The 17,281-nt window shown below is 38.0% G+C and overlaps 1 protein-coding gene across 2 annotated transcripts in view; it reads left to right on the forward strand.

Moving 5' to 3' along the window:
- Nucleotides 1–17,281, forward strand: part of PPM1L (protein phosphatase, Mg2+/Mn2+ dependent, 1L) — a 194,912-nt gene that overhangs the window by 19,070 nt on the left and 158,561 nt on the right. The window lies entirely within an intron of this gene.

Here is a 17,281-nt window from a genome sequence, read left to right on the forward strand (position 1 = left end):
AAAAGTTTGAGAAGGATGGGTATTAGATCGTCTTTGAATATTTAGAATTTACCATGGAAACAGTCTGGTACTGGATTTTTTTTTTTTTTTGAGGTTAGCCTTTATTAATATAAACTTCACTGAGAGTCTGCTTTTTTTTTTTTAATAAAAAGTGTCTGGTATCGTGCTGTTTTCATTATCTATCAACTCACTTCTCTAGTGACTCAAGTTGTTCAGTAGCATGTGGCTTAATCTGAATGTATTTGTAGTCTTTCCATTCTTTTGGTAGGTAATTTCTAATCTAACGTTGTTGTAATCAAATAGCATGGTTGTTGTAATTTCAATTGAAAAATTACTGATTTGTTTTGTGTCTTTGTATATGATCTCTTATTGAAAGTGTTCCATGTGTACTTGAAAAGAATGTATATTCTGCTTTGTTGGGTAGAATATTCTGTATATCTCTGTCATGTCTATCTGGACTAATGTGTTATTTAGGAAATATTTCTGTTTAGAAGATGGCCCCCTTATCATTATGTACTGTCCATCTTTGTTTTTATTATAGCCTTTGTTCTGTCAGATATAATTCCCTGCTTTCTTTTCAATTCATTTACATTCCTAGGGAATCCTAGCAACTTCATGGAGCCACACACCAAGACTGCACATAGACACACTTTAGCTCAGGGTCAAACTAAGCTCAATCAAAATGCCATTGCTTGATGGGATGGACAACCCTATGTAGAGTGCTATCAGACATAGTAGGCAGATGAGATTGATTGATCAAAAGGGATACGAAGATAGTCAGGAAGACCGAACTTCTCAATGCTTTGAGATATCACTTGCATAAGACCAAAGCCTAGGACTTTTTTTTTTTTATCTTTACACTTCCAGTGTGAGTGTCCTTATAATGTGAATCTCTTGTAGGCAGAATATAGTGGGCTCTTATTTATTATCAGTTTGACCACTTTTGATTAGAAAGTTTGGTCCATTTTATATTTAATGTGATGATTCATATGTATATATTCATTACTGTTTGCTAGTTAATTTCTGGTTGTAATCATATTCCTCATCTCCCTCCACCCCCCTTGAGGTTTGATATTTTTCTTTAGTTTATATAGTGCTCATTCATCATCTTTTATGTTTTTTTTTCTAAAGATTTATTTATCTATGCTTACAGAACTGGGGTACAGGTCAGAGGTCAGAGGTGTGTTGGGCAAGAAGATTCACCCGAGACAAGACTGGGGAGCAGAACAGGAAGAACTACTGAAATACACTGCTGGGGAGCAGCGGGCGGGTCAGGAGAGGTCAGCCTGTCATGTGGGTCAGCTCCCTGGCAGGGGATGGAATTCATGCTGCAGTGGCTTAAGAGAGTTTCATAATGCAGTGCTTTATCCCATTGTGCCACCAGGGAGAACCCCATCTTTTGTGTTTTTACTGTAAATTTTTGCTTTGTGATTGCTATGATGTTCAGAAATAAGATCTTATGTATGTATTTATCTGTATTCAATCAATAGCTCCTTATATTTGAATGTATCATTCAACTATGTGTTTTAGAACTTAATTCTCAAAATTTATGTTTTTTGATACTTCATTTCCCTTGACTGAATCTTTTTAAGTTGACAGTAACTTGTATTTGAATACATCTTAATATGAGTGTTTCTTGTACCATTCCCCCACATGTTATGTTATTGATATCTTATTTGTATATTTATGCTATATAATTCCCATGGCTAGTTATATTTTCAATTAATTTTTATTACTTTCATCTTTTAATCTTCCTTCTTTCTGTGTTTGATTCACTACTTTACTGTATCTTTTGAAATGTTAAATATTTTTGCTTTCCTATTATTTCTTGCTTTTTTTTATAGCTTACACTTTTTCTTTAAAAAAATTATTTATTTATTCATACAGAACTGGGGTACAGCCAGAGCTGCAGAGGAGGTGAGAGGAGGCTTCAGCAGAGACAGAGTGGGGAGCAGAATGAAGCACACTGCTGAGGGGCACAGTGGGCAGGTCAGGAGAGGTCTGCTGCACCATGTGGATCACCTCTGGGGCGGACTCGCACTGAAACAGCTGCGACTCACTTGCAGTGCTGTGTCCTAACTCTTTGTACCACCAGGGAAGGCCCTATTTCTTGCTTTTAATCAGTGTCTTTTCTTCTCAGTTTAGACTTGGTGTGGGTCTCATTGGGCTTCTTTTGTTTGGAATTCTATAGTACTCTTACATCCCTAGATTAAGGAAGTTTAGGGTATTTATTTCATCATATGTTATTTTTTTTTTCTGATCTTTTTACTCTCTTTTTCCTGGGTCCCTTATAATGTTGATATTATTCTTTTGGATATTAAATTCTAAGTCTTTTAGAATCTTCTCATTTTTCTTGATTCTTTTATTTTTCTTCTCTGTCTTGGTGATTTCTATTATTTTGTTTTCCAATGCACTGATTTTTTTCAATATACTGCTTGACCCTTATGTTATATTTCAGTTTTTTTTTTTTCCCACAGTGTTCTTTAGCTTTATGACTTCTGTTTGGAAGTTCCTTAGTTTTTCTAGGAAAACACTGATCATTTTTATAGCCATTTTAATTCTTCCTCAGGTAGTCTGTTTACTCTGCTTTTTAAGTAATTTACCTCAATTTTTATTGTGCTTTTTTTATCTGGGAACTGTTCTGTTTCTCCATTTTGCATTTTCTGTGTTTACTTCTTTGTTTCAGGCACTATTACTACTACTTGTTAAAAAAAATGGGCCAAAAAAAAAAAAAAGATCTAGGCTTTGTTCTCATGCAAGTGATAGCTCAAAGCATTGAGAAGTTCAGTCTCCCTGACTACCTTTGTATCCCCTTTTGACCAATCTCATTTACCTGCTATGTCTGGTAGCATTCTGTATAGGGCTGTCCATCCTGTCAAGCAATGGCATTTTGGTTGGACTTAGTTTGACCCTGGGCTAAAGTGTGCCTATGTGCGGTAGGTCTAGTCTTGGTGTGTAGTTCTATGCAGTTGCTAGGGTATGTGTGTCAATGTATCTATGCTATCTGTTGTGTTGGTAGTTGCTGGGCCTGTAGTAATACATAGTGTTGGCAGCAACCTGTGCACTCATAAGGGCAAACGGAGACTTGAACCTCACCTAGCTAACTTGGCTATAGATGTATGTTGGGGTAATTGGGTTGCTAGGATTTGTAACTAGTCACTGCTGGTAGGACCCCATGGCTTGCTGCAGTGCTGTTTGACACTGTGGACAGATGAAGCTTGGAGTTGTAGCAGGTGTGATATAGCATGGTCATTCTGTGTTGCAGGAGCTGATGATCTACAAGGCACAAGGCTGCATGGGGGTGCTGGGGGGGGGCAGTGTGTGAGGTGGCTTGGAGGGGTTGGTGTGCAATAAAACATTTTCATCTTAGAAAACTGAATGTATATAGTATGTGTATAGGTCTGTTTAAATATATCTTAGAGATTCTGCTTTCAGTTCTTTTGGACACATGCCTGGAAGTGGAGTTGCTGAATCATAGTGTTAATCCTATTTTTAACTTTTTGAGGAAGTACTGTACTGTTTTCTAAACCAGTTGCACACCTACCCATATTGTATAAGATTTCCAACTTCTCCATGGCATCACCAATACTTGCTATTTATTATTTTTTTATAGTAACCATCCTAATGGATGTGAGGTGATATATTGTGATGTTGATTCACATTTCCTAATGATTAATGATGATGAGCCTCTTTTCATACACTTGTTGTCATTTGCATATTGTATTTGGAGAAGTATTTAAATTTTTTACCTTTTAAAATAAATTAGAAACACATTTTTTTAAAAGATTATTTATGTATGCAGAACTGGGATACAGGCCAGAGGTGGAGGGATGCTGAGAGGAGTCACCAGAGACAATGAGGAGTGAAACAGGCTGACTGATGAAGTACACTGCTGAGGGGAGCAGCAGGCGGGTCAGGGGAAGTCATCTCCTGGGCAGGTATAGAACTCATACTGAAGTGGCTTTAGCTTCTTAGTGCAGTGCTTTAACCTGCTGCACCAGGGATGGCCCTAGAAACACATTTTTTAATTGAACTTTTTAATTTTCTTATATTAGTGTTCATTTTTGTACAATATTTGATTTGTTCCCTCAGGTGCAGTTCCCATAAATCTCCCACTCTACTATACCAGTGAATCATCTCTATCGTGCCTTCTGTGCTTCCCTCCCCTATTTTGACCCCTTCTCCTCCACTGCTGTATGCCTCAGATATATAGTGTGCCTGAAGTTTTTGGTTTTGTTTTTTGCCCATTGTAATTGTATTTTATTTATTTATGCATATGATAACTGGTATGTAGGCCAAAGGTGAGCAGGGGTAGAGGATTCACCAGGGCAGAGTGGGGAGCAGAGCAGACATATCTGCAGAAATACACTGCTATAAAACAAGAGTACTTATAAAGTATTTATAAAGCAGCAAGTGTAGATGAGAATAAGACATACGAAAAGAGAGGTGAAATGGGGTCAATATTAAGAATAACTTATTAGAACTGCAGTTCAGTTTAATTTTTTCCCAACACGGGATGATTTTGTCCCAAGGGTACTTTTGACAATGTTTGGAGACAGATTGTTTGTGACAACTGCAGGGGAGATGGGAAAAAGTTGCAGTGTTGATGTCCAGTGTGTAAGACCAGAGATACTGCTAATATTATTGTACAAGGTTCAGAACAATGCCACACAACAGTGACTTATCTGGTTCATAATGTCAGTAGTGCCCAGGTGGAGAAACATTGTCTTATTTTTAGGGTAAGTTTTCAGAAAACCTTGAGAAGTTTGAAGGCTTTGGGCCTAGAAGATTTCTCAAAACAATCCAAAGTAGTTGGAAAACATGAGATCTGTGTTTGGTAAAAAGGCTAAAGTGTGAAAAGTACTTGGTACTGTTTCCTGTGAATCACTCACAGTAAGAGGACTTAGTTGGTCTGCTTACTATACATTTTTTTTTTTATAATAAACTGGCTTTATTTTGTATTATACTCACTGTAGCAATCATGTTATTGCATTCTCTTTCCCTTGCTACTTTCTGATGTTAAAGAAAGTATGTAAACTCTGTAAAAACAAATATCACCATCCAAAAGATCTCAAAACTTAGAGGAAAAAGTAGTTGGGGCAGTGTGCCTTTCAATACTCTGTTCACTGTGGGAAAACTAGTCATTTCTGTTTTTTCATTAACTCCATTAGGCTGAAAGGAGAAAGAGCATAGGCTTTGATATACTGTCATTCTGGATTATTCTGAACAATCAATTTGATTTTCCTCCATTACAGGCTATCTGACCTTGGGCAACTAAATGATGTAATCAGAGAGTAAATTATATACTCTGAATTTATCGTCATCGCTGCCAGAGGGATGCTGTCTATTTCATTGAATGATGAGGGGAAGTACAATGTAATGGTTAAGGCTGTAGACTCTACATCTAATTCCCTGACTTTGAATCTTCATTATTCTACACCTAGTTGTGTGCCCTTTGGTTAGTTTCTCCACATTTCTGGGCCTCAGTTTCTTCATCTGAAAATGAACTTATATTTGTATATACTTCATAGTACCAGTATAACATTGAATGAAATAATACATGTATAGCATTTAAAGTTTTGGCTGGCCTATAGAAAACACTCAGTGAATATTAACCTATTTTTAGGTATAATTTGGGATAATGGAATAAAGAATTCCATAGTGGATGGCAAATAAGATGTGCTTGATGATAATTTTCTTTTTATTTGTTTTCTTACATCAATAATTGGTTTATAAAAGCTTAAATTTTAGTAATAGTTACAATATACTGCAATTATTATAACATAGTATTATATTATTATAACATAATATTAATTAGTATAACGAGGTTAAATTAGTCAGACTTGATAATAAGACGTCATCCTGATGCAAAAGGAAGCAGTTCATTTCTTTGCTTCCTTCTTGTGCCTGGCAAAGTCTACTTTGCCAAAATATGCTTAAAGAATTTTAGACCTGGCCAAATTGTAATTCCACAAGGACATAGAGTGGTGAGGAAAAATTGAGTGGAAATAGTTGTTTTCCTCATCCAACTTTCCTGAAGGCATCCTCAGTGGAGAGAAGTAGGGAAATAGTAGGGAAATTTTAATTTTTGCCAAACTTCATGTCCACTCTTGAGGTGTGGGTATGTGTCAGGGGGTAGAGGGGTCTTTTCCTTTCTCCTTAGAGTCAGTCAAAGGTGATTGACTATGGAACCAATTATCAGGTGGTAGAGTTTCTGCCAGGTATTGGGTTGTAGACAGGCATATTTACAAAGTACACATCACCTTGCCCTTTCTTGAAAGTAAGAATATACAGCTCATTGTGAGACAGAATGAATAGAAGTGATTAGCAATGCCTGAGATTGTACTTTATTAAGAATTATGTATCATCATCATCGTTATATCACTGTCATTTCTATCATTACACAAACTTTATTTTGTTTATTAAGAAACAAAATAAGAAACAAAATGAGAAACCCTATTTCTCATTTATTTCATTTTCTAATTTTAAAAAGTATAATTATAATCCTTTATTTATAAAACATTTATTTATTTATGCATACAGAATTGGGTTACAGGCCAGAGGTGCAGGAGTGGCAAGAAGATTCACTAGAGACAGAGTGGGGAGCAGAACAGGCTGACTGATGAAGTACACTGCTGAGGGGAGCAGTGGGCAGGCCAGGAGAGGTCTGCCTTGCCATGTGGGTCACCTTCGGGGTCGGGATGAACTGCTTGCAGTGCTGCGCTCTAACCCGTTGGGCCACCAGGGAGGGCCAGTATACATTATAATTCTTTTTTTTTTTTTAAGATTTATTTTATTTGTACATACAGAACTGGGGTACAGGCCAGAGGCTCTGGGGTGGTAAGAGGCTTCACCAGAGACAGAGTGGGGAGCAGAACAGGCAGATCTACGAAAGTACACTGCTGAGGGGAGCAGCGGGCAGGCCAGGAGAGGTCTGTCACGCTATGTGGTCACCTCCGGGGCAGGTGAGAATCGAACACCTGCAAAAGTGGCTTTAGCTTCTTAGTGCAGTGCTTTAACCCGCTGCGCCACCAGGGCCATATATTATAATTCTATAGCTTAATGAGTTTTCACAAACTGAACATATTTAGGTAATCAACACCTACCTCCAGAAACAGAGTACCACCAGTATTTCAGAAGCTCCACATATGTTCTCTTTAGTTAGAAAAAGAATTGTTCTTTCCTTTAGTGAATTTCAAAGCTACTTTATGTAAACTTTATGTAAACTCTTAATAGCAACAGCTGCTGGTTGTACCTTTAGGAATGTTCTAATTATATACTTTCATTTTCTTTTGCTCCTGGACAGGAATTTCAGTCCTGCAGGTTGTTACCTTTGGACATAGATAGAGTGAGTGACCTTGTTCCTGTTCCTCTGAAAGTGTGTTCTTTGTTTTTATTTATCTATGCGGTAGAAGTCTAGGACACAAAAAGTTGTTCATTGTACTAAAAGGAAGTGAAATGACTCAACGACACAGATCTCTAGATGGTCTCTAAAGCATTTCACATTCACAAGAGCTGAGGGCACAGTGGTGTCCTCACAGTACAAGTGCACAGCGCTAAGTGTGCTTCTTGGTCCTGTCGTCTGCCATATAATCAAGTTATTAGGCTAAAAAAAATAGTCAACTACTTAATTAAAGTACTGCAGTGTGTTTCCTCAGCTTGTGGCTGTACATATTAATAAAACCATGATAATTTTTGAGAAGCGGCTACTAAGAGGAAGTATAAATATTTGGGTTCGAGTTTGAGGCTCTCTATTCTAACCTTTTTTTGAAATCAAAGTATAGAGCACATTAATTCTAAATTCTGTCGGGGGTTAGCCTGAGTTTGTATGGCTTTTTTAACTTTCTGGGCTCAGGTAATGACTGCTAAAATATGTACATGCATTTAAGGATGTCATTACACATTTTTGGCCAGTGTTTAATTTCTTGAGACTCAAAGTTCACATACCATAAAATTTACTTTTGAAATGTACAATTCAGTGATCTTTAGTATTTTCATAAAGTTTGCGCAGCCACTACCGCTATCTAATTCCAGAATGTTTTCTTTACTCAAAGAAGTAACTCCATGCCTGTTAGCTCTCTGCACCCCATTTATTTAGCTTTATTGACTAAATATTATTACTACCTGTATTTATAGAAGTCTTTCTTGCCCAGGATATCATGACAGTTGTGTCTTTTGTCGTGGAGTTTTGTTCCACTTAACTTTTTTTTTTTTTTTTTTTCAGATTTATTTATACATATAAGAACTGGGTGTAGGCCAGAGGTGTAGGAGCTGAGAGAATTCACCAGAGACAGAGTTGGGAGCAGAACAGCAAGATTGACCGAAATATACTGCTGTGAGGGAAGCAAAATGCTGGAATGGAGAGGTCCACTGTGCCATGTGGTGGGTCAGCTCCCTGGCTGGGCCCAGGGTGGAGCATGTGTTGCAGTGGCGGTTAGCGCTGTCTTTAACCCTTGCTGACACCAGGGAGGCCCCCTGCTCTACCTAACTTTTCCTCTAAAGTTGATTTGGGGGTATACTTTTCAGTACTATCATCAAACTCCATATGAAGTGAAACTGTTATAGGACATAAAATGACAGTATATTTAATACAATCACTTATGAAGGTTTCAGTGCATAAGAAGGATACTAGTTTTCAAGGAATGCTTATGGTGGAGACTTATGATTATTTGCACACAAGTTAGTCTTTATTTTCAAAGTTTAATATATTGAAAAATCAGTTCTTTTCTGCATGTAAAATGTATTTTTTTAAAGAAAAAAACAGTGAATTTGTATTTATGCAAATACACTGAGTTTTGGAAGGACTGAAAAAACTCATTTAGATTGAAATTTTATGATCTGAATTTTTATTATTTCAAAAGTAACATTGGGAAGTTGAAATTTTTTAAAGGCGTGGTGCTTATAAAAGTTAAGTAAGAAATAGCATTTCATGCTCTCATTTCATAGTTTATACTTATTTTACCTGCTTCATTCTTACTTAATTTTAAAAATGTACTATAGAAATGCTTGTTTTCTGAATTGTGTTGTTTAATACTATTTAATCTTACTGGGAGGTTTAATCTTTTTTTCCCTTTCAAAGTGGTAATTACTAAAAAAAAATAAGTAAATAAAAAGAAATTATTAATCTTTCCTAAAAATTTCATCATTTACTTCTGAACATCTTTGAAAATCATGTTTTTCCATAACTGGTTTTCTTAACATCATGAGTCCTAGGTTCTTAAAAAGGCCTCCTTCTTCAGAAACGCTTTTATTTAAAATCTTTAGAAACGAATGACTTACATTTTCATCTGCATCTTTCTAGGGACAAGTATTTCATCATGGCAATACAGTTGTACAATTATACTTTTAAATAATTCTTAGGAACAGAATGTCACTTTTAATGAATAAAATGGTGGAGGAATCAAAATTGTGTAGTTAATTGTGTCCACTAAGAAAAAATTCTCTTTCTCTGTGTATTAAATGCCTCTTTTTTCACTCCTAAGTCCTAGTGTTCTGCATTGTCTCCTATATTTTCTCAAAGCTTCTTAGTAATTGTACAGGAATGCTTGCCTTTAGCATTTAGGGAAACAGATATTGAATTGAAGAAATACTTGTAAGATAGAAGAGATGGCTCCAGAAGTAAATTGTGAGGCTCCACCTTCTTCCCTCCTTCCCCCATACGCCAAAAAGAGAGAGATTTGGAAGTGAATTCTAAATATACTTTAAGTCAGAGCATCTAGGAAGACTACATAATATATATGCGAACTACTATTTAAACAAGTTGGATGCCAGTGTTAGGTTTAACATCTTTGATCAAACTATAATGTTTTAATTCTAGTGGGATAATTTGTAGCAAATTAATTTTAAATATGTATATATACATATATACATACATATACATACATATTGTATGGGGACCTATAAATGCATCATCACTGTGTTTTTAAAATGGTTTAATGTTATTTTCATTTGTCATGCTATTTTTATTTTTTACTCTACCTTTTAAAGACCTTTTTTAAAAAAATATTTTATTTTTACATAATTTTGAGCATTTTTCAGTTGTAATCCCTATGGGCTTCCCATCACCAAATCACCCTGTGCCATCACCATAGTACAGCGCATTTCCTTCCCCCCACTGTTTTTGATTCTATAACCCCACTCCACCCCCACAAAATGTCTCTGATATAGATGCTGTTCATTATTATTACTATTTTCTCACCTGGTCAGTTTTACTCCTGCTGTGAGTGAACCCATCTGGTATTTTTCCCTTTCTTTCTGGCTTATTTCACTAAGCATGCCATGCTATTTTATTCATATATAGTTGTATACAGTGTCATTTCTGTGACTTTTGAGATGTGACTTGATGTAATAGTAGACTGAAAAAGTTATACGGAGCCTAATAAACCATCTTCTCTGTGAACTCTATGAATAGTGAATCAGGAATAAAAGTATCTTGCAGAAAACTCTCGAGCATTAATATTGAAAGGGAAAATGAAAAAATAAATGCCACTCTGTAAAATGAGATGAGATTATGTGTACTTTGCTTATCCAGTAGGAAAAAAAATTGTGGGCTCTGAAGCTTACCCTATGTGTTCAGCAGTTCACAAAGATTAGGCTTAATACTTATTAAATATATTCAAATATATATGTAATATATTTTTTTCTCCTTATAGGCTTTTTCACCCAAAGGCAAATTCATTTCCTTGTTTAATCACTCTGTCAAACATCAGTTTAGCTCAGTAAATATTTATTATGCTCCTATTATGTAAAAAGCAATGGAATTTGGATAGATCAGTGGTGAGGTGGGTTAGTTGAAAGACAGAACCTCTTTAATTTGTCCAAGATAAACAAACTAGGATTGGAAAGTCAATGTTGGTGATTATTTGAGAGATTTTATTTTTTTAAATTAGGATCATTTCTTGGCCTTTTGACAAAGTTGTATTTTTTTCAATCAGGAAATCACTCTGACCTGTGTATCTGACTTTGTGATGGTTTGGAGAATGTGTGGAAACTTTATAAGTCTTTTATACAATTAGGAAGATATTTCTTATAATTGAAGATTGAGGAGTATGTTTTGTTTCAACCATTTCATCTTTATCTTATCCAAAACGTATTTATAAAGTATTTATTTATTTGTGCTCTAACTACTGTGTGCTAGGTTTTTAAACCAGTGTTTAGATCATTAAAATTATGCTTACGGATCTAAGATACACAGCTTTTATAATAAAAAATTTTGAAAACATACTTCATGCAATTTATTTTTATTTTTGAGTAGAAGAACTTGGGAGTAGGCCAGAAGGACAGTGGGAAGAGGGTTCACGAGAGATAAAGTGGGGAACAGAGCAGGTGGATTTACTGAAATACAATGGTGAGGGGAGCAGCAGGTGAAACAAGGAGAGGTCTGTTGTGCCATGTGGGTTAGCTCCCTGGCCTGAGAACAAACTCAGGCCTTAGCATTGATAGTGCTGAGACTTAACTCTTAGGCCACCAGGGAGGCCCTTCTTGCAGTGTTTTTAATGTTCTATAAACTAAAGTTTTGTATAAGAATTAATAAATGATATATTAGTTATTTAAAAAGAAAAAATATTTAAAAGAAACTGATGATTTGTAGTGCCATAGTGCCATACACACACACACACACACACACACACACACACACCTTTAGGAATTAATTTATAAAAATTGAATTGTTGAGAGAGAGAGAGAGAGAGAGAGAGAGAGAGAGACTTCTGATTTTGATATTACAAAAAAGGGTCTTCATGAGTGTTGATCAGTGTGTACTTCCACTAATTCCTCTACAGTATCTGAGAAGTTAGGAATATTTCTTTAAGTATAATGTGTAAAAAATTTTTCAAAGTAAAACTGTCATATAGTTCTTTGCAAATATGTTATATGTAAATATATAATGAGATGAAGTAAATTTGGAATGGCAGCTGGTTGACAGAGAAGCAGTGAATCTGGGAAGCAGTGTATGTGGGTGGGGGTGTTGACTATTGGAAATCTTGACATAGGGAACATAGTCTTTGGAAAACAGGGACATGAAGGACTTTGATATGGTAGGACTGCAGTTAAGATATGTCACTGTCTTCTAGAGACCAGTCATATCTGGGTCACTTACATGTTGGCATCTAGATTTATACATATATTGGCTGAATATTAATTACTACTGTGTGGAAGAAAGGAAGTTGGTGGTTAACCTGGGAGAAAACAATCTGGTAAGGAAGAATGTCTCACCAGCTGCCTTCTCCATCTCCCTAAGATACGAGGCTAACAACTGATAGTGGAAAAAAAAGAATCACATTAAAGCAAGCTTTTAGAGTAAAATATAACATTTATTTTCATGGACATATAATAATTTTCTAACATTCCTGGTCAATTAGGGTATACCTCCTTTAAACTCAAGAGGTTGTTAATCTCTGTGGCAGACACATCCCTTTGGCTGGCGGGAATAGAACACTCAAACTCTCACTGAAGCTGCTGTGCTGTGGGAACACTTACACTTTAAAGCTGTTGCACCATCAGGGGAGGCCCCAGCACTTAGTAAATTTCATAATAAATTAGTTTCTGCATAAACTTCTAATATCTTCTAACTTAGATTTGTTGTATCACTCTTTAAGTCTGGTTTCCATTTATTCATTCATTCATTCACAAACCATTTAGCATTTACTCCATGTCAGGCATTATGTTAAGGGCTGGGATAAAACTGGGCATGGATCCTGTTATTATGAAATTTGACTTTTCTTATTGTAATACAAATACCTGATTTAAACTTTGGAGTGATACACTTCAAGAGGCTAGCTCAAATACAGTTGCAGTCACAAAGTGGACTAGATACAATTCAGATTGCCTTTTCCCTCTATAGATCATTTATTTTAATTTATTTTTTTTATATCTTTTTTTTTTTTGAGATTGATTTATTTATGCATCTGGGGTACAGGCCAGAACTGAGGGGCACAGGCCAGAGGTGCAGGGGCGGCAGGAGCCTTCACCAGAGACAGAGCGGGGAACAGAACAGGCAGATCAACTGAGGGGAGTTGCTGAGGGGAGCAGCAGGCTGGTCAGGAGAGGTCTGCCACGCCATGTGGTCTCCTCCGGGGCAGGCGGGAATCGAACTCATGCGGAAGTGGCTTTAGCTTCTCAGTGCTGTGCTTTAACCCGCTGCGCCACCAGGGAGGGCCAGATCATTTATTTTTAATACACTGGTTGATTTAGATTGCTAACCAGTTGGTATTACTTAGTTTCTTGCATTTATTTTTCTTTTTTGTTTTTCTTCCTGTGCTTTAATTCCTGCTTTTATGATTTAAATTAATAACCCTAGTAACTGCCTGCCTACCCTCTACCCTACTTTTATTAGTAGGGCCTTAGACCCCTGCACTCTCTGTCTCTGTACTGCAGTCTCCCTGTGACCCAGATATGCTGTGAAATTTCCAGATCTTCTAAGTAATAAACCTTTATTTTTTCAAATTTTCCTCATGGTTATTTGTGAAGGATATGATACAGTCATACTAAGAACCCCCAGGTACTGGTCTAGTCTTAATATTGGTTCAAAAGATGAAATATCTATGAGAAATTCACTAGGACCCAGTCATTCTAATAATAGTATTATTAGCAATATACAACACTGTTTCATAGTTAGAGATACAAAGCAAACTAGAAAATAGCAGCTGATAATTAGAATGATCAAGAACAGGGCCCTCCCTGGTGGTGCAGCCGGTTAAAGCACAGCCCTGGGAGGCTGAGGCCACTTCAGCATGAGTTCTATCCCGGTTCCAGAGGTGATCCACTTGGCGAGGGTGATCCACTTGGCAAGGCAGACCTCTCCTGGCCCGCCCGCTGCTCCCCTCAGCAGTGTACTTCTTTGATCTGCTTGTTCTACCCTACTCTGTCTCTGGTGAATCCTCTCATCGCCCCTGCTCCTCTGGTCTGTACCCCTGTTCTGTATGCATACATAAATAAATCTTTAAAAAAATGATTAAGAACATAGGGGATCTGGCAAGATGGCTGCAGAGTGAAGATGCTGAAATCATTATGTCCAAGCTCATACAGGAAGGAATATAAGACTAGAAATGGACTGTGGACTTACATACTACGAGTTTCAACCCAAATGAGAGCAACCTGGACTCACTAGAAGGAGGATAACTGAGGGGCACTCAGAGATTAGGAGTGCCAATTGGGGAGCTCTGATCTGGGAGCACCCAGGTGCCCAGGCACTAGGAAGTGCATAAGACGGGAGGTTTGCTGCTCTTTGTCCCCACTAAAGCCCTAGAGGTAAAGAGAGACAACTCAGCTTGGTGAGTGGAAACCAAACTGCAGGGAAAGACTGCTCCAAGTAGGTACATAGAGCCCTGAAGGTGGGGAAGAAGAACTGGTGACTGGGCAGCTGGGAGGCTTGCAGCCCTTCCAGTGCTCCCTGCATCCCCCGCCCCCACAGCAGAGGCCTAGAGGCTAGTGTGCTATTAAGGTGGGGCCCTGCAAGGCTCACAAAGCCCTTGAGGGCGGGGAAATCCAGGTTAGACTGATTCAACCACAGGCCCAATGTAGGGAAACTGCAACAATTTTAACACTCCCCCGACCCTCTACGGGCACATACTAGCATAGAGAGACCCTAGGAAGTGCTTCAGATGGGGAGACTTGCTACTGGTCTACCTGCTTACCACATCTACCCACAAAACCTGTGGTAAAGCCCTGGAGTTAATGAGAGACACCTTTGTGAGTGGATCCCAAGCAGTGGGGACAGACTGCTCAAGGGAGAGGCTGCTTGGAGTGGGCACAAAGATCCCTGGAGGCACTGAGGGAGAACTGGCATCCTGCACAGCTGGAGGCTTGCAGCTCTTTTGGTGCTCTCTGCATCCCTGTATCCCCTGCCCCCACAGCAGAGGCCTGAAGACATGTGACCCAATAAGGCACTGCCCTGCAAGGCTCACAGTACTCAGAAAGTAAACAAAACCAGTGACTGGCAAAACCAGAAGCCCAGCTGCAGGGAAACCTACAACACTTCTAATGCTTCCTACCCACCACGGGCACATGTAAGCATAGAGGGAACCCTGGACATCCAAAGGCTACAAAGATCAACAGGCACCTTCCAGAGACTAGGACTCAGTGTGTTATTAGAAGAAGCTGAACACCACAAGAGACACCTGTTATTGGCTGAGACGACAGGCACAATTCCTTCAGTGGGGGCTGGAAAAACAGGAGATATTGAAACAAAGCACAGCTCAGAATACCTTCTACAACAGAAGTGTCTGGAAGTACCTCAGCCATCCCAGAAAGAACATCCAGAAAGAATGATGGTCAATAATAGCAACGTTGTGTCTAAACGAATAGGAAGTATTAGAAAAAGAAGACAAACAAATACCCAAACAAGTCCACAGGGGAAAAATTCACCACGAAAAGATCAGTGACCAGAAATCACCAGAGAAATAGAAGAACTGCTTAGCCTACCAGCTAGAGAATTCAAAATCATCAAGATAAACAAACAAACAAATACAAAAAGAAGATGAAAGGAAAAAAAATATGAGGCAAGTTATCAATGAAATGAGGAAAGAAAATGAGACTTTAATAAAGAAAATAGAAGAAATGCAGATGAAAAGGCCACTAAAGGAGATAAAGGATGCTGAGAAAAGTAATGAAAACAGAATAGATGAAATGGAAGGACAAATCAGCACCCTCAAAGACACAAAGATAATTAAAACAGAAAAAGAAAGAAAAGTAAGAAGGAAAAGGAATGAATAAATACTTCAAGAGTTATCTGGCACCATGAGGAAAGGAAATATCAGAGTTATAGGTATCCCAGAAGGTGAAGAGAAAGGACAAGGAATTGAGAAAATATTCACAGAGATAATAGAAGAGAACTTCCCAAATATGAAGAAGGAGATGAAAGTAGACATCCAAGAAGCAAGAAGAACACCAAACTAGAATGATCAAGAACACTAAGAGATACAGAAATAGTGTCCTAGAAGTCTTTTAGGATACAAGGAGAAGAAAGGCCTATTGAATAAAGTTAAGATCTGAATAATAGAATTAATTATTGAGATGTAAAAGAAAATTGTTCCACCCAGAAGGTACAGATAGTGCACAGGTGATAATAAGCATGTTATGCACCAAGAAGAGGGTGGAGTAGTTTAGACATAGAGGACCAATTATTGAGGGTCCTTGTAGGCAAATAAGTGGAAGTTATTGTGAGGGACATTTGAAATTTTTCATAGACTTAAGAGTGTATGATAAATTTCATGACTGATTTACTGTGGTAATAGCCAAAACTTAGCATATACCAGCATATAGTATGCGTAATATTATCCTTTGGGGAGAATAAGAGCCTTAATGTACCGAAGTGGATAAAAAACCAAAGTGACGCTAACACAAACTAGTTTTTGCATTAGCTAATAAGAGGAGATTAAAGTACTGTGCTCATACAATAACTTTTTTTTTTTTAAAGATTTATTTATTTGTACATACAGAACTGGGGTACAGGCCAGAGGCTCAGGGGCGGTGAGAGGCTTCACCAGAGACAGAGTGGGGAGCAGAACAGGCAGATCGACGAAGTACACTGCTAAGGGGAGCAGTGGGCGGACCAGGAGAGGTCTGCCACGCCATGTGGTCACCTCCGGGGCAGGCGGGATTCGAACTCATGCGGAAGTGGCTTTAGCTTCTCAGTGCAGTGCTTTAACCCGTTGCGCCACCAGGGAGAGCCCCATACAATAACTTTTAATTATTTTTCTTAGTGTCTCAGTTTCTTACTGTTCTTGGCATCTTGAGGCATATTATGAAAATTTATGACCACTTAGGTAAAAAAATCTGTACTGAACATCACTCATGATTGTGTTAGGGGGGATAGGATGTCCTGAATGAACTCTGCAAGATAGAGGTTTTGTGTACTCCACCCCCTACTCCAGTTATTGAAACTCCAACTCCACCCCTTACTCCAGTCACTGAAATTACAACTCCCAGAAATACCAAAGGGAGGACTGCGAGGACCCAAGGGTGGAGCTAAGTAACCATTTTGGGACTTTTGCAGATATATAGAGGATTCCTGTTGAGCTGAGGCTCTCTTGCTTTTGCTTCCTTGGCCTCTTGCTGTGTTTGTTCGCTTGGCTCTTGATGAGCTTTCAGTGTGCTGTTGGGGTTCCAGGTCAGTGGAACTGGTAGGATGCTCTAGTTAATTTGTATCTCTCTCTCTCTTTCCCTGGGTTGTTCCTTTCCAAACCCCCTCCACCCCCGTAAATAAACCCATTATTGAACCTTTTTGTGTGTGCCTGCAGTACAAGTAAATCTTAAGTGCACTGGTGAGGACTCACAGATAGAG

This window comes from Condylura cristata, unplaced genomic scaffold (assembly GCF_000260355.1).
Source record: "Condylura cristata isolate star-nosed mole 26May11 unplaced genomic scaffold, ConCri1.0 scaffold00003, whole genome shotgun sequence".
Lineage (NCBI taxonomy): Eukaryota > Metazoa > Chordata > Mammalia > Eulipotyphla > Talpidae > Condylura > Condylura cristata.